Consider the following 18315-nt stretch of genomic DNA (forward strand, 5'->3'; position numbering starts at 1 on the left):
GGCGATCAGATCGGCAGGGGAGAGCAGTTAGGGGTGATCAGGCTGGCAGGGGAGAGCAGTTAGGGGCGATCAGGCAGGCAGGCAGAGGGGTTAGGGTGAGCAGGCAAGCAGGCAGAAGCAGTTAGGGGTGAGCAGGCAGGCAGAGGGGTTAGGGGCGACCAGGCAGGCAGGCAGGCAGGCGAGTGGTTAGGAGCCAGCGGTCCCGGATTGAGAGAGGGATGTCTGAGGGGTCCAGATTGAAGAGGGTGCAGGCTGGGCTGAGAGACCCCCCCCCCCCATGCATGAATTTCACGTACCAGGCCTCTAGTCTGTCTATAATAATAAAAGCGTAATACGTTAATTAGACTGGACAGCTGAATGACCTTCCAGATGAAGCCGCGGCTGTGAGGGCCAAGCCCCTTGCACGAATTTTGTGTATCGCGCCTCTAGTTATCAATAACACCTTTAGCAGAATTGTTTTATTTGCATATCCAGATTTCCTGGAAGGAGGCAGAGGCAGATGGTTTGGGATATAATATGGGAGAAGGATGAAGTAATAAGAGTGGGTTTAGGATGAAATTCAGGGTCTGGGGTAGAAAGGTGATGGATGGCTGGATCCAGAGTGTGTGTGTGTACTTAGGCAGGGTGAATGTCACAGTCCTTTATATGGGTTACTGTCTGTACTTGTGTCTACACTTTTTTGAAATGGTATAAAGGCATTTCAAATTACCATAGAAATCTACATCATGTCCACATTTCCACCTTTGGATTTTTAAGTTGTATATCATAAGTCAGTGGTAGAAATTTAACACATTTGTAGGTTTTAATCATTGATGTTTTGTGTTCTTTGTGATTGATTTAGTTTATAATAAAAAAACTACTTTCACTTCTGAGTCAGCTAGCTTTATTTTTATTTCTTAGAGACTAGCTTATCTTGAAAAGTTGGTGTGTTGAAATATGCTTTTAATTATAGGCACACCCTCTTATCTTGAACTTTTCCTTGTAACTGTTAGGTATAGATATTCACTTGTAGAAAATGACTTGACTGGTTTCTAATGAAGAAATGGATACTGTGGCTTAAGCTTGAGGTCATGTTGTAGAAGTAGTGTTTCTAAGAGTGCAGTAAAATATTTTTTAAAATTGATTTTTATTTATTTTATTTTATTTTTTAATATATTTTATTGATTTTTTACAGAGAGGAAGGGAGAGAGAGATAGTTAGAAACATCGATGGGAGAGAAACATCGATCAGCCACCTCCTGCACATCTCCCACTGGGGATGTGCCCGCAACCCAGGTACATGCCCTTGACTGGAATCGAACCCGGGACCTTTCAGTCCGCAGGCCGACGCTCTATCCACTGAGCCAAACCGATTTCGGCTAAAATTGGTTTTTAGAGAAAGAGGAAGGGCAAAGGACAGAGACATTGATATGAAAAATGAAACTTTGATTGGCTGCCTCCTGCATGCCATACCATCTACCGAGGATTGGGTGGCAACCCAGGCATGTACTCTGACTGGGAATCAAACTGGCAACCTGGCAACCTTTGGTGCACGGGATGATGTTTAACCAACTGAGCCATACTATACACTTTTATGTTGGGGTAAAATGCTCTTGGTACCTAATTTTAAAATTATACAAGTGAAACATCTGTTGAAAACGGCTTGATCATAAGGAGTTTTTCTGAGGAATGGAAATGTGCCAGCCTTATTACACATCCTTTCATTTATTGTAATTGAGTTTTTCAGTAAATAAGATCTATAATGTCAAACATTTTTACAGATTTTTCTCTCCTATTCTTAAGATTGTAGAATCAACTATTTTTTAAAAAAATATTTTTATTGATTTCAGAGAGAAAGAAAGAGGGAGAGAGAGAGAAACATCAAAGATGAGAGAGAATCATTGATAGGCTGCGTCCTGCACTCCCCTTTCTGGGGTTGGAGCCTGCAACCTGGGCATATGCCCCTGACCAGAATCGAACCTGGGACCCTTTAGTCTGCAGGTCGATGCTCTCTCCACTGAGCAAAACCAGCTAGGGCAGAATCAACTTTCTTTGACATAGAGAAAAAAATTAAGTTTATCCTATATAATAAAAGCCTAATATGCTAAGTATCCAACTGTTTGTTCGACCATTCGACCAGTCGCTATGACGTGCACTGACCACCAGGGGGCAGATGCTCCAACTGGTAGGTTAGCTTGCTGTTGGGCTCTGGCTGATCAGGACTGGGCGAGATGGGCAGGACACAACCGGGAGCCCTCCCGCAGTCCCTTCCTGGCTCCATGCACAGGTGGGGTCCCTCCGGCCTAGCCTGTGCCCTCTCGCAATCTGGGACCCCTCAGGAGATGTCAGTGAGCCGGTTTCAGCCCAGTCCCCGCAGGCCAGGATTTGTACATTGAGCCTCTAGTTTGTTATCCTATCTAATAAAAGAGAAACATGGTAATTAGCCGTACGTCCACTACCCTTCCCATTGGCTAATCAGGGAGATATGCAAGTTAACTGCCAGCCAAGATGGCGGCCGGCAGCTAGGCAGCTTGAAGCTAACATGAGGCTTGCTTGTTTCAGTGTCGGAGGAAACCAACGTTCCCCGCCTGCCTTGCCGGCCTCTGAGCTTGCAGTTTGAAACATTGTTACAAATATAGAAACTAAACAAAACCCCAGAAACCTGCTTTCAGCCAGCTGGGATCTCAGAGCTGGAGTTGAAATTGTGTTTCGATTGTAGAACCCAAACAAACCAGATACCTGCTTTCAGCAGCAGAGGCCTCAGAGCTGGAGCCAGAGCTAAAGCTGGCCCAAAATAAAAAAGAAAAGAAAAAAAGGAGCGGTTGGGAGCTTCAGTCACCCGCCAGCCTGAAAACAGCCCTCAGCCCCTCACCCAGATTGGCCAGGCACCCCAGTGGGGACCCCCAACCTGAAGGGTGTGTGACCAGCTGCAAACAGCCATCATGCCCTCATCCAGGCTGGCCAGACACCCAGTGGGTACCCCCACCCTGATCCAGGACACCCTTCAGGGCAAACCAGCTGGCCCCCACCCATGTACCAGGCCTCTATCCTATATAGTAAAAGGGTAATATGCCTCCCAGCACCGGGATCAGTGGAGCCGAGAGGCCTCCCGGCACCGGGATCAGCGTGACGGGGCAGCGCTCAAACCCCCTGATCGCCCTGCAACTCTGTGTGTGACAGGGGTGGGGCCACAACCTCCCTATCGGCCCTGCTCTGTTCATGACAGGGGAAGGAGCCCCAACCCCCTGATCAGCCCTGCTCTGTGCCTGATAGGGGGGAGCTCCCCAACCCCCTGATCGCCCTGCGGCTCTGTGTGTGACAGGGTGCAGCGCCCCAACACCCCCCCGCCCCCCTCCACGGGCCCTGCTCTGTGTGTGACGGGGTAGAGCCATAACCTCCCCATCGGCCCTGCCCTGAGTGTGAGAGTGGCAGCGCCCCAACCCCCTGATTGGCCCTGCTCTGTGGGTGATAGAGGGCGGTGCCCCAACCCCTCCCCCCCCCCCAAGGGCTCTGTTTTGTGTGTGATGGGGTAGAGCCATAACCTCCCCTTCGGCCCTGCCCTGAGTGTGACAGTGGCGTTGCCCCAACCTCTGATCGGCCCTGCTCTGTGGGTGATAGAGGGCGCCGCCCCAACCCCCTGATCCGCCCTGTTGTGTGTGTGACAGGGGGCGGTGCCCCAACTCCCCTATCGGACCTACTCTGTGAGTGACATGGGGGAGCTCCTCAACCCCCTGATGGGCCCTGCTCTGTAAATGACAGGGGGGAGCTCCCCAACCCCCTGATGGGCCCTGCTCTGTGAGTGACAGGGGGGAGCCCCAACCGCCCTGATGGGCCTTGCTCTGTGGGTGCCAGGGTATGGAGCCCCAACCCCCTGATTGGCCCTGCTCTGTGCGTGACAGGGGGTGGCGCTGCAACTTCCCCATCGACCCGGCCTTGAGTGTGACGGGGTGGTGCCCCAACCCCCCAGTCGGCCCTACCCTGAGCATGACTGAGGGTGGCATCGCGACCTCCCGATCTGCCCTGCTCTGTGCATGACAGGGGGCGGCGCCCCAACTCCCCTATCAGCCCTGCTCCGAGCCCGACCAGGGGCTGCACCTAGGAATTGGGCCTGCCCTCTGCCACCCGGGAGCAGGCCTAAGCCAGCAGGTCGTTATCTCCCAAGGAGTCCCAGACTGCAAGAGGGCACAGGCCTGGCTGAGGGACCCCCCGTCCCCCCTGAGTGCACAAATTTTTGTGCACCGGGCCTCTAGTATAATAATATTTTGTATTCCACACAAAGATGATGACATTGACCCATCATCAGGAAGCTATTCTCTGATTGTTGATTGTATTATTCCCTGACGTTAATGTGATTTTCATTCTGTTTTTGCCCTATTTTTACTTTTAATTTAGATTGGAACGAAGATTGTAGGTTTTGGATTCAGGAGTTTGTTTGTAAGTGTTCCTGGGAGGTAAGATGCTACCTACCCGTGGAATATGGAAAATAATCATAAATAGCTTGTGCTTATTGGACACTTATGTGGGAGGCACTATTCTTAGGGCATTTTGTGTATTAACTCAATATTTTTGCAACAGCTCTATAAGGTAGGTTCTGTTATACTTATTTTACAAATAAGGGAGCAGATTCAGGGATGGTAACTTATTCAAGGTCAGAAAAGTCATATAGTTATTAATTGGGGAAGCCAGGATTTGAAAATTGCCTGCTCCAGAATTCATGCTCTTAAACACTATACTGCCTCTTAGAAACATATCTCATGCTTTAAAAAGTATAATGAGATTGTCACATTCTGTCATTGTATGAAATATTGAATCATTTTACCAAGAGCATAATTAGGTTGTTTGTACCGATAGTATTTGAGCCATTTGACTTTTGGTTAGTCAAGTTCTTACAAGGTATTTTTGTTTTTTGACATTAGAAAATGTTTACAATCAAGCGGGGAAAGTACCTTATACTAGTAGAACATTTATGCACAATATCATTTCAGTTTTGTAATAGGTAAGTTTACATATGTATTCATTTTTAAAAAATTGAGGATAGTTACTAAATTTTTGGCTGGTGAGGTGTAAGGTATGTCTTTATAATAATCACTTTTGTAATCAGGAAAAATAATTTTCTTTTAAGGCAGATTACTGTTAGTAAATGGTGACATTGAAAAATTACAGGAAATAAAAATATGGTTGGCCCTGTATATCTGTAGGTTTAGCATCTGCTAATTCAGCCAACTGCAGATTGAAAATATTAAGGGGGGAAAAAATCTCAGTAAGTTCTAAAACTTGAATTTGCCATGTACTGAGCACTATGCTGAATCCATGCAAATGAAGTGATGTGTAGCCATTCCCTTCTGTAGCTTATATGCAGATATACGTTATATGCAAATACTGTGCCATTTTATATAACATCTGTAGATTTTGTTTTTTTGCGGGGTCCTGGAACCAATCCCTATGGATACTGAGGGACGACTCTACTGTTCTCAGTTGTAAAAGGGAGAAATCTAAGCTCTCTTAGGTTACATTTTTTTCTACTTCTTACACCTGCTGGTCATATTCCACTTGTGTATGTAGGTGATCTTTTGGTATTGCATTACTCCCCTTCCCTGGTGTTTCTTCTAAAATTTTAAATCTATTTTCTCCATCTTACAGGGGCAATCCAGTTATTATTCTACTAGTTTTACACATAGACATTTGCTTGATATACACTATGTTATACTTTTTGAAAAATTAGCAGTATGTATAGTTCAATTAACATTTGTACACCTTTCATTTCAATTTGTTAATGATTATCTTTTGCCATATTTGCTTTCTCTCTCTAATATGCTCAACACCCCCCTAACCCCCAACCATTTGAAAGTAAGTTGTACCCCTAATATTCAGTTTATTATGCATCTCATAAAGTTAAGGACATTGTCTTATATAAACAAGAAGATTATTTTCTGTTTAAGTTTGAAGGTGTTTAAATAGTCCATGAAGTTTGTAAGTACTAGGTATAATGTAAATTTGTTGTATGCTCTGTGAAGGCCAGATTTCTGGCAACTACAACTAAGGACCAGAATGTAAATGCTGTTGGTATGCATTATGTATAGGTATAATAAAGTAATAGTAGAGAAAGGAGGAATCATTGGCCAAATAACCACACTGCAGGATGGAGCTATCTATAATAATAACAGCGTACTACGCAAATCGACTGAACGGCCGAACAGCAGACCGATCGTCCAGACGACCACACTATGACACACACTGGCACCAGGCCAGCCAAGGCGGGTGTAATGTGATTCATTGGGGGTTGGCCTTGCCATCGCCCCATGATCGCCCCACAGAGGGAGGCCTAGGCCACTGGCCGGTGAGGTGATTGGTTGGGGGGGCTCTGCGATGGATTGCCCCAAAGAGGGAGGCCCAGGCCACTGACCAGAGGCTGTGGTGGGTGGGCGGAGCCTCCCTCTGTGGGACGATTGATCATGGGGCTCCCGGACTGCGTAAAATGGCACAATCTTCTATATATATAAAAGCCTAAGCATCCGTTACCACCCAATGACCGGAATGACCATTGGGGCAGAAGCTGAATGCAGGAGCTGTCCCCTGGTGATCACTGTGCTCCCACAGGGGGAGTGCCGCTCAGCCACAAGCCAGGCTGATGGCTGTTGAGTGCAGCAGTGGTGGTGGGAGCCTCTCCCGCCTCTGCGGCAGCGCTAAGGATGTCCGACTGCGGCTTAGACCTGCTCCCCAGGCATCCCCCCGAGGGCTCCCAGACTGCTAAAGGCCGCAGGCTGGGCTGAGGGACACCCCTCCCCACCTAGTGCACCAATATCATGCACTGGGCATCTAGTAACATATAATAGTATTGAGGCTATCACATCAGTATGACCTCTTAGGATTAAGATGTTAATAAGGATGAGCCTAGCTCAAGAAGATGATAAGGTAGAGGAAAAAAATCAATAATGTTTCAAATGGAAAGATATTCGGCACATAGATAAACTTGAGTTATCTAGAAATTTTTCTCAGTGGAAGCTGTCATTTTCCACTGATGTCAGATTACTAACATCATACTGTACTCTAGGTTAAATGTATTTTATTTTCATCATCGTCAGGTAACAGATCTATTTGTCCATTGTTAAAAACTTAATATGAGAATGTCTCCAGTGGGTATTCTGTTCTTTATTAGAAGGGATAAAAGGAGTTATAGATTGCTGTCCTTTGAGTCCTTCCATGTCATTCATTTTGCCCTGCATGGGTAATAAACTCCAGGTCTATATTCAGCATCAGAACACGAATTTTTTGTTTTTTTCCTGATTGTTGTTTTGTTTTTTATTCCTAGATTTGTCGGCTATATTTCCTTCCACACAAACCTACTTCATGTAAATAAAGAACTTAAATTAGAGAAAGAAAATAGTCTGTGTTATGGAACACAATTCATCTGTTAATTTAAATGGCAACAGACCTTTGGAAAAGTAGTTTTTGTACCTGTGTTTAACTTATTAATTGCTTTAAATAACCCCTAATATGGTGTTGACCCCCATATTTTTATCTCCAGTCCTTGAATTCCAGATTCCTGTATCCCAACTGCATCTCTAGTTAGATGTCTAATGGGCATTTCAAACTTACCATGTCCAAAACAAACCCCTGATTCCCTTACCAGAGGTTCTCAACCTGTGGGTCGCGACCCCTTTGGCGGTTGAACGACCCTTTCACAGGGGTCGCCTAAGACCATCCTGCATATCAGATATTTACATTACGATTCATAACAGCAACATTACAGTTATGAAGTAGCAACAAAAATAATTTTATGGTTGGGTCACAACATGAGGAACTGTATTTAAAGGGCCAGAAGGTTGAGAACCATCCCCAGTCTTTTGTCCTATAGTCTTTCCCATCTCAGTAAGTGGGAGCTCAGTTCTTCAGTTGACAAAAACTTGGGAGTTATTCTTGATTCCTGTCTTTCTCTCACACCACGCAAATCCTGTTAGCTTCTCCTTCAAAGTATATGAAGATTTTGATGAATTCTCACTAGCTCCATTGCTAACTACCCTGATTGACACAGCTGGCATCCATCTCACTTTAATTACTGTAAAAACTGCTAAATGTTCTCTATGTTTTCTTGTTCTCCCAGTCTCTTCTCAGTGTAGCAGACAGTATGATCCTGTTCAAAAGCTACTTGGTCAAAATCATCTACTGGAAAATTATATCGATTAAATTGGTTAAAGTGGTAAATTTTATGTTATGTGAATTGTACCTCAATAAAGCACATAATAACAAAATAAAAAATTAGTAAAACCCCATCATCCAGCAGCTTAGTACAGGGTGTCCCCAAAAATGTATACACACTTTGAATAATTATTAATTCCAATGGGTTAAATCTGAAAAAAAAAAGAAACATGAATTGCTTTGTCAGCTGTTAAAAGTGTGTACATATGTTTTTGGGACACCCTATATTAAAAATTTTTGAAAAATATGTTTTTATTTCAGAGAGAGGAAGGGATAGAAACATCAGTGATGAGAGAATCATTGATTGGCTGCCTCATGCACGCCCCCCCCTACTGGGGATTGAGCCAGCAACCCAGGTATGTTGCCTGACGGGGAATTGAACTATGACCTCCTGATCCATAGGTTGATGCTCAACCACTGAACACATTGGCCAGGCATGGGATATCCTATTTATAATAATAAAAGTAATTAGACCAGATGTCCTTCTGGATGACCATCCGGATGAAGCTGGGGCTGCGAGGGAAGCCCGGGTCCCGGGTGCCAGAGGGAAGCCGGTGCCGGCAGCCAGGGAAGAAAGGCCTACTCTTGCATGAATTTCGTGCATTGGACCTCTAGTGTTTTAAGAAAAAGCCAAAATACTTAATAGTGGCTTCCATGATCCTACATGATATATATGTACACATCCTCATAGGGCCTGTACTGTTTTCCTTCTTGTTCGTTTCTGAAATAGTGGTAAAATACACATAACATAAAATTTACCATCATGACCATTTTGTAAGTGTACAGTTCAGTAGCATCAAGTACTTTAACTTTGCTCAAATGTTAGTAAGGGCTTCCTGTTACGTCATGTAAAAATACTAACTCCTTCCTTTGCACATTCTCTCTGCTTACCCTGCAATGACCCTCTTATAGCCATACCAAATTATTTACTTGTTTGTTTCATTGTCTTCCTTTTCTAGAGTAAAGCCTCATTAGGTCAGTAACTTTGTTTTGTCCACTGCAATACTCCCAGTGCCTAAAACAACACCACGCATATAATAAAGTGCCATTATGTATGTGTTGAGTGAATAGATTACTCTACTAATCATTTTACTTTCTGGAAAGTCTGGAAATACTCAGCTTCTAAATCTTTTTACTTGACTATTTTTGTCCCTCACCTGAGGATATGCTTTTTATTGATTTTAGAGAGAGAAACATCAATGTGAGAGAGAAACATTGATCAGTTGTCTTCCGTAAGTGCCCTGCAATCCAGGTATGTGTCCTGACCAAGATTCGCACCTGCCACCTTGTGGTATATGGGACGATGCTCCAACCAACTCCATCATACTAGCTAGGGATTTTTTAAAGTATATTTTATTGATTTTTTACAGAGAGGAAGGGAGATAGTCAGAAACATTGATGAGAGAGAAACATCAATCAGCAGCCTCCCGCACACCTCCTACTGGGGATGTGCCCACAACCAAGGTACATGCCCTTGACCGGAATCAAACCTGGGACCTTTCAGTCCGCAGGTCGACGCTCTATCCACTGAGCCAAACCGGTTTCGGCTAGGGCATTTTAATTGACTTTAATATGGAATGAAACTACTATTTTTTTTTTAATTTTTATTTTTTTATTTTATTTTTTATTTATTGCTTAAAGTATTACAAAGGGTATTACATACGTGTCCATTTTATCCCCCCGAAACTACTATTTTTGTCAGTGTATTTGTTTTGCTCATTGAGTATTTTTATATGTCCTTGTAATTTAAAAATTAGGTAGGTTGAATGAGTTAGAATTTTCTCTATAAAAATGAAGTTACTTTTTTCAACTACTATGTGTTCTTACTTAAAAAATGTTATTTTTAAAGCACTTAACCATTGTCATTCACTGTAAAAATTGAATTAAAAGAACTATAGAATATTTCCATGGTTTTCTGATTACCTATATAATAAAACCCTAAGCGACCGTTATGGAGGAATGACCAGAATGACCGGTTGCTATGATGCGCACTGACCACCAGGGGGCAGGTGCTCAATGCAGGAGGTGCCCCCTGGTGGTCAGTGTGCTCCCATAGTGGGAGTGCTGCTCAGCCAGAAGCCGGGCTCATGGCTGGTGAGCGCAGCGGTGGTGGCGGGAGCCACTCCTGCCTCCGCTGCAGTGCTAAGGAGCACCAAGTTGAGCGATAAGGAGCAGTGAGCAGGCAGGCGGTAAGGAGCGGGGGGTCCTGGACTGTGAGAGGGATGTCCGACTGCTGGCAGGCAGACATCCCTTGAGGGGTCCTGGACTGTGAGAGGGTGCAGGCCGGGCTGAGGCCCTGCCCCCCTGCACTGGGCCTCTAGTCTATCCTATATAATGAAAGTCTAATATGCTAAATGTCGAGTCGTCCGGTTGTCTGTTCAACCAAAGCGTAACATGCTAGTGATATGCTAAGGCCACTCAGCTGTTCCCTATGATGTGCACTGACCACCAGGGGGCAGACAGTCGACCGGTCGACCAGTTGCTATGACGTGCACCAACCACCAGGGGGCAGACACTCAGTGCAGGAGCTTCCTGCTGGTGGTCAGTGCGCTCCCACAGGGGGACCACCGCTCACCCAGAAGCCAGGCTCACTGCTGGTGAGCGCAGCAGTGGTGGGAGGAGCCTCTTCCGCCTCCGCGGTAGTGCTAAGGATGTCCAACTGACGGCTTAGGCCCGCTCCGGCCCACTCAGTTAGACATCCCCCGAGGTTCTCCTGGACTGTGAGAGGGTGCAGGCCAGGCTGAGGGGACACCCCCCCACTTCCCCCACCCCACCGTGCACTGGACCTCTAGTATCCTATATAATAAAACAGTAATATGCAAATCGACTGAGCGGCAGAACAACCAGTCGCTATGACAGGCACTGACCATCAGGGGGCAGACGCTTAATGCAGGAGCTTCCCCCTGGTGGTCAGTGTGCTCCCACAGGGGGAGTGCCCCTCAGCCAGAAGCCGGGCTTGCTGCTCCTTAGCACTGTCTTGGAGGTAGGAGTGCTCGCCAGCCGTGAGCCAGGCTTCTGGCTGAGCAGCGCTCCCCCTGTAGGAGTTCACTGACCACCAAGGGCGGACATCCCTCAAGGGGTCTCGGACTGCAAGAGGGCCCAGGCTGAGCTGAGGGACCCTCCCTCCCCACCCAGGGCATGAAAGTCATGCAACAGGCCTCTAGTGTGTGTGTGTGTGTGTGTGTGTGTGTGTGTGTATATATATATGTATATATACACGATTCTAGAGGCCCGGTGCACAAAAATTTGTTCACTCGGGCGGGAGGGGGTGTCCCTCAGCCCGGCCTGTGCCCTCTCGCAGTCTGGAATCCCTGGAACCCCTCGGGAGATAACGACCTGCTGGCTTTGGCCTGCTCCCGGGTGGCAGAGGGCAGGCCCAATCCCTAGGTGCAGCCCCTGGTTGGGTTCAGAGCAGGGCTGATTGGAGAGTTGGGGCGCTGCCCCCTGTCATGCACAGAGCAGGGCAGATCAGGAGGTTGCGATGCCACTCTCAGTCACGCTCAGGGTAGGGCTGATTGGGGGGTTGGGGCATCGCCCCCTGTCACTCACAGAGCAGGGCCCATCAGGGGAGTTGTGGCTCCGTACCCTGTCACACACAGAGCAGGGTCAATCAGGGGGTTGGAGAGCTCCCCCCTGTCACGCACACAGCAGGGCACATCAGGGGGTTGGGGAGCTCCCCCCTGTCACACACATAGCAGGGCCCATCAGGGGGTTGAGGAGCTCCCCCCTGTCACTCACAGAGTAGGGCCGATAGGGGAGTTGGGGCACCGCCCCCTGTCACACACAGCAGGGCGTATCAGGGGGTTGGGGTGCCGCACCCTGTCACACTCAGGGCAGGGCTGATCAGAGGTTGGTGCGCCGCCACTGTCACACTCAGGGCAGGGCTGATGGGGAGGTTATGGCTCTACTCCATCACACAGAGCAGTGCCCGTGGGGGGGCGGTTGGGGCATCGCCCTCTATCACCCACAGAGCATGGCCAATCAGGGGATTGGGGCACCGCCCTCTATCACCCACAGAGCAGGGCTGATGGGGAGGTTATGGCTCTACTCCGTCACACACAGAGCAGGGCCCGTTGGGGGGGGGGGGTTGGGCACCACACCCTGTCACAGACAGAGCAGGGCTGATTAGGGGGTTGGGGCGCCGCACCCTGTCACACACACAGCAGGGCCGAACAGGGGGTTGGGGCACCGCAGCCTGTCACACACAGAGCTGCAGGGCGATCAGGGGGTGGGGGAGCTCCCCCCTATCAGGCACAGAGCAGGGCTGATCAGGGGGTTTGGGCTCCTTCCCCTGTCACAAACAGAGCAGGGCGGATAGGGAGGTTGTGGCCCCGCCACCTGTCACACACAGAGCTGCAGGGCGATCAGGGGGTTTGGGTGCTGCCCCTTGTCACGCTGATCCCGGTGCCCGGAGGCCTCGTGGCTCTGCTGATCCTGGTGCTGGGAGGCATATTACCCTTTTACTATATAGGATAGAGGCCTGGTGCACGGGTGGGGCCTGGCTGGTTTGCCCTGAATGGTGTCCTGGATCAGGGTGGGGGTCCCCACTGGGGTGCCTGGCCAGCCTGGATGAGGGGGATGATGGCTGTTTGCATCTGGTCACACACCCCATTCAGGGTGGGGGTCCCCACTGGGGTGCCTGGCCAGTCTGGGTGAGGGGCTGAGGACTGTTTTCAGGCTGGCGGGTGACTGAAGCTCCCAACTGCTCCTTTTTTTCTTTTTTCTTTTTTATTCTGGGCCAACTTTAGCTCTGAGGCTTGGCTCCAGCTCTTAGGCCTTAGCTGCTGAAAGCAGGTATCTGGTTTGTTTGGGTTCTATATTTGTAACAATGTTTCAAACTGCAAGCTCAGAGGCCGGCAGCGGCAGGCGGGGAACGTTGGAGTCCTCCGTCACTGAAGCAAGCAAGCCTCATGTTCGCTTCAAGCTGCCTGGCTGCTGGCCGCCATCTTGGCTGGCAGTTAATTTGCATATCTCCCTGATTAGCCAATGGGAAGAGTAGCTCAGGTACGGCTAATTACCATGTTTCTCTTTTATTAGATAGGATATGGAATTTATTTTATAGCATTGAGACTCAAAAAATCATTATTGACTTTTACCTGAGTGTTTTTTTTCAGTTACACATAATTTAAAAAGAGGTAGGGACTAGAAAAACAAAACAAAAGACAAAAGTAAAGGTATCACTTAATACTAGCTTATTATATACCATCCATAAGCCTATAAATTCATTTTCACATTGTCTCTGGACTCGTTTAACATTGTTTCCATATATATAAAAGCCCAGCGACTCGAATGGCCAAACCACTGGAACCATCAGTAGCTATGATGTGCACTGCAGCAGTCAACTGGCCTAATCTGGGCCCCGATTGGCCCCCCACCTCCCGGGCCAGCCAACCACCCGCTGCCCCCCCCCCCACTGTCCCCTCCCCCAGTTGGCCCCCAACACTCCGATCGGGGGTGGGGCTGGCCGGCCAACCTCCCACAGCCCCTCCCCCCTGCTGACCTGGCCTGATGGGCCCCCATTGGGGTGGTCCAGCTGGACCCCACCTGTGCACAGATTCGTACACTGGGCCTCTAGTATCCAATAAAATTTACTATGTTGTTAAAAACCCATTTTCATTTTGGAGTAAATTTAGAATCACAGAATGTTAGAGCTAAAAGGAACTTTGTAGTCTTTGGTGGGTCACTTAACCTTGCTGTGCCTGACCTTGAAATTAATTATACTTGCCCCATATGGTTATTACGAGGGTTAAATGAGATAATATATTGGTTAATTAGGTTAGCCATAATTTGCTGAATTCTTACTTCTTATGTGCTATCCACTATTCTAAGTTCTTTATTAATTAATTAAATTTACTTAACATTATTTGGTACAGGTATTGCTATTCCTCAGGCGGCACAGAGAAATAAGTAAATTGTCCAAGATGATTCAACTAATAAGTGACAAAAGTGGGATTCTAACCCATGATGTTTACTTCCACTTATAAATAAATGAAATGCTTGCTAAACTGTTGGAACATAAACTAAGATGTTGACCATGTACTTCCATGCTTATTGAAAAACTTAGTTGCTATAGGGATGTGAGAGTTATAACTGTCTGGAAAGTCATGCAAAATGGTTATGAAAGTTGCATGAATAGTTGCAAAAATAAATGCACTCATAGCGTTAGTAGAAGATTTAAAAACCATATCTAGTAAATAAATCTATAATTTATTTTTAATTGATTGGACTTTGCAAATGCTTGCTTGGCCTGTTAGAAATTTTGATACTTCTTGAGTATCATAGGATCACATATTTTTTTTTTTTAATATATTTTATTGATTTTTTACAGAGAGGAAGGGAGAGAGATAGAGAGTTAGAAACATCGATGAGAGAGAAACATCGATCAGCTGCCTCCTGCACATCTCCTACTGGGGATATGCCCGCAACCCAGGTACATGCCCTTGACCGGAATCGAACCTGGGACCTTTCAGTCCGCAGGCCGACGCTCTATCCACTGAGCCAAACCGGTTTCGGCACATATTTTCTTTTTTTTTTTTTATTGCTTAAAGTATTACAAAGGACATATTTTCTGATGATTGATTAATGGCTCTCATCAGCTTTCTTTGTGAATACAAATGAAAATGGAATTTCTATGAAACATTGGGTGGATTCATCAATTCTTACAGCAGACATTTATTGAGCATGCTTTCTGACTGTTCTAGGTACTGAGGTACGTCATTGAACAAAACAACATCCTTGTTCTCATGAAACATATTTTAGTGGTGGAGGGATATATGTCAATGAAAAATAATATGAAGAAAGTTAAAGCAGATATTGAATGAGAATGATTGGGACAATATGCTTTTAGATAGAGTGATCAGAGTAAGCTGCTGATGAAATTGACTAGATATTAGAATAAATATAGCAGCTAACCCTGCTTTGGGGAAGATGTTCTAGGCAGAGGGACAGTAAGGGGAGTAATGTGGGTGTAGCACACAGTAAGGGGAAAGTGGTAGACGATAAGGTGAGACAGATACAGAGTTGAGTGGGGGAATGGAGTCCCTGTTAAGGATCATGTTCAGCCTTGTAAGCCATGGTTAGGACTCCGGGAATTGGGAAACCTTTGAAAGGTTTTCAGCAGAGTAGTGACACGATACGACTTTATTTGAACATTACTCTGGGTGCTGTTTGACAAATAGACTATAAGGGGCAAGAGTGGAAGCAAAGAGGGCTTATTTGCCATGGTTTTTGACTGTCCAGAGCCTTCTGACCCTTGCTGTGTTTGGCCCATTTTCAGCCTTATGAGTTCCATCTCCCTAATTCTGATTCCCAGCCTTTCATTTGCAACTAGGACACTGGCATGTAAAATGGTGTTCTGAACTAGGCTCCTCTAATCAGAAACATCACTGTAGACATGGATTCTGAACTGAGCAGACATGTTTGTTAAAGTTTTGCCAGAATGCATCTTTCAGACAATTAAGAAGTATTTTTTCCTGTATTTCTGGTACAAAGGTGACATTGGAGGGGCAGAGCAGTGTTGGTGTTTTCACATGAAGTTTTGGGGTATTATGGTATATACTACTGGCTTCTGGGGACACCTGACTAGTCTTAATGAAGTAAAAGTGATAGAGGTTCCAGTATTATTGTCAAGTAATAGAATATTACTTCAAGTAGGAGAATATTTTATGAGAATTGAATATTATAATGGAGAATGCTTTAGTAATTATGGAAAAAATCTAAAGATTCTGGGTCAAATTTCCTTTGTAGGATTTGCAGGGAACACAAAAACCTTGTATTCCTATTTGTGTCTGGTACTACTTTGATATTATAGAAGCAATGATATTGTTAGTATTAGGGCATATGTATTTTTGGATTGATGGAACTTGGGAGAGTCTAGCAGGTAACAGCATCAGGAATAGAGTAGTTGATTAGGAATTAGAGTAGACAAGTATGCAGCTTTGAACTAGGGAATCAGGAAGATCTGTAACAAGAGGAGAATAGATATAAAGGTGAGTAGATCAGAGGTCAAGCTCTGTTCAGATAGAGTTGAGATGGGTGAATATTTAACTGCATCTGTGAGATTTGATGATAGAGCTGCATTCTCCTCCTATTTCTTGTGCTTTTGACTGGTTGCTAGAGTATAAGAACAAATCTCAATTGAGTAGGTCCAGACTCTGCATGTGAGAACAGGCAGTTTTGTGGTGTCTGACTGAGCTAAGTAATGCAAGGCTTGGAGATTGGCATGGATTCCTGTAGAGTAAACTGTGCCAATTTCAGTCACTAGCTGTGGAAATCAAGGGTATACATACATATATTTTTGGTCTATAAAAAGTATATTCTTTGGTATTTCTTTACATGTTTTTCTACATCTTAGGTAGATGTCAGTTTAGGTTTTGAAAGGTCCCTGCCATGTGCTGTGTTTGATAATTTTTTCATTTTCAGTTTTTTGTAGTCACATCAGAAATGTGAATGGTGACTTACCTTGCTTATGATAAGGGTAATAGAATTATTTTAGCAAAATCATGAAGTCATTGAAACAAAAATTATCTCCTTGGTTATTGCCTCCTATTTGCTCTGTGACCTTGGGGTTTTTATAGATCTCTCAAACCTCAGTTTTCTTTAAAATGGATTGATAGTTCTTACTTTATGGGTAGATTAAATGAAAATGTGGAATACTGGGCTTGGCAGATAGAATGTGCTCAATAAAGTTATTATATCCAATTTATAAACATCAATTAATACTTAAAGTTTATTAAGTCAGGATATATTTTATACATAACAAGTATCAATGTACATCTTGAAAAAAATGGAATACATTTAAAAACAAAAGCATATGTAGTTTTGGATTTTTAATTTTTCATTTAAAGATGTGAAGCTTTTATAAAAAAATAAATCTTTATTGTTCAGATTATTACAGTTGTTCCTCTTTTTTCCCCCCATAGCTCCCCTCCACCCAGTTCCCACCCCACCCTTTGCCCTTACCCCCCATCCCCCCTGTCCTCATCCATAGGTGTACGACTTTTGTCCAGTCTCTTCCCACTCCCCCCACACCCCTTTCCCCCCCGAGAATTGTCCACTCCCTTTCTATGCCCCTGATTCTATTATATTCACCAGTTTATTCTGTTCATCAGATTTTTTATTCACTTGATTTTTAGATTCACTTGGGGGTAGATGTGTATTTGTTGTTCATAATTTTTATCTTTACCTTTTTCTTCTTCTTTTTTTTTTTAAAAAAATATATTTATTGAGTTTTTACAGAGAGGAAAGGAGAGAGATAGAGAGTTAGAAACATCAATGAGAGAGAAACATTGACCAGCTGCCTCCTGCACACTCCCCACTGGGGATGTGCCCGCAACCAAGGTACATGCCGTTGACCGGAATCGAACCTGGGACCTTTCAGTCCGCAGGCCGATGCTCTATCCACTGAGCCAAACCGTTCTTGGCTTCTTCTTCTTCTTAAAGAATACCTTTCAGCATTTCATATAATACTGGTTTGGTGGTGATGAACTCCTTTAGCTTTTTCTAATCAGTGAAGCTCTTTATCTGACCTTCAGTTCTGAATGATAGCTTTGCTGGATAAAGTAATCTTGGTTGTAGGTTCTTGCTATTCATCACTTTGAATATTTCTTGCCACTCCCTTCTGGCCTGCATAGTTTCTGTTGAGAAATCAGCTGACAATCATATGGGTACTCCTTTGTAGGTAACTGACTTTTTTTCTCTTGCTGCTTTTAAGATTCTCTCTTTGTCTTTTGCCCTTGGCATTTTAATGATAATGTGTCTTGGTGTGATCCTCTTTGGATTCCTTTTGTTTGGGGTTCTCTGCGCTTCCTGGACTTGTAAGTCTATTTCTTTCACCAGATAGGTGAAATTTTCTGTCATTATTTCTTCAGATAGTTTTTCAATATCTTGCTCTCTCTCTTTTTCTGGCACTCCTATAATTCGGATGTTGGTTCGCTTGAAGTTGTCCCAGAGGCTCCTTACACTATCTTCATATTTTTGGATTCTTTTTTCGTTTTGCTTTTCCGGTTGGGTATTTTTTGCTTCTTTGTATTTCAAATCTTTGACTTGATTCTTGGGATCCTCTTGTCTGCTCTTGGATCTCTGTGTATTATTCTTTATTTCAGTCAGTGTATGCTTAATTTCTAGTTGGTCCTTGTTCATA

At 45.0% G+C, this 18315-nt stretch overlaps 1 protein-coding gene across 1 annotated transcript in view; it reads left to right on the top strand.

Moving 5' to 3' along the window:
• Positions 1–18315, top strand: part of ADAM10 (ADAM metallopeptidase domain 10) — a 168303-nt gene that overhangs the window by 12527 nt on the left and 137461 nt on the right. The gene's annotated exons all lie outside the window — the stretch shown is intronic.

Source organism: Myotis nattereri (genome assembly GCF_964212035.1).
Source record: "Myotis nattereri genome assembly, chromosome: 1".
In the NCBI taxonomy this organism is placed as follows: domain Eukaryota; kingdom Metazoa; phylum Chordata; class Mammalia; order Chiroptera; family Vespertilionidae; genus Myotis; species Myotis nattereri.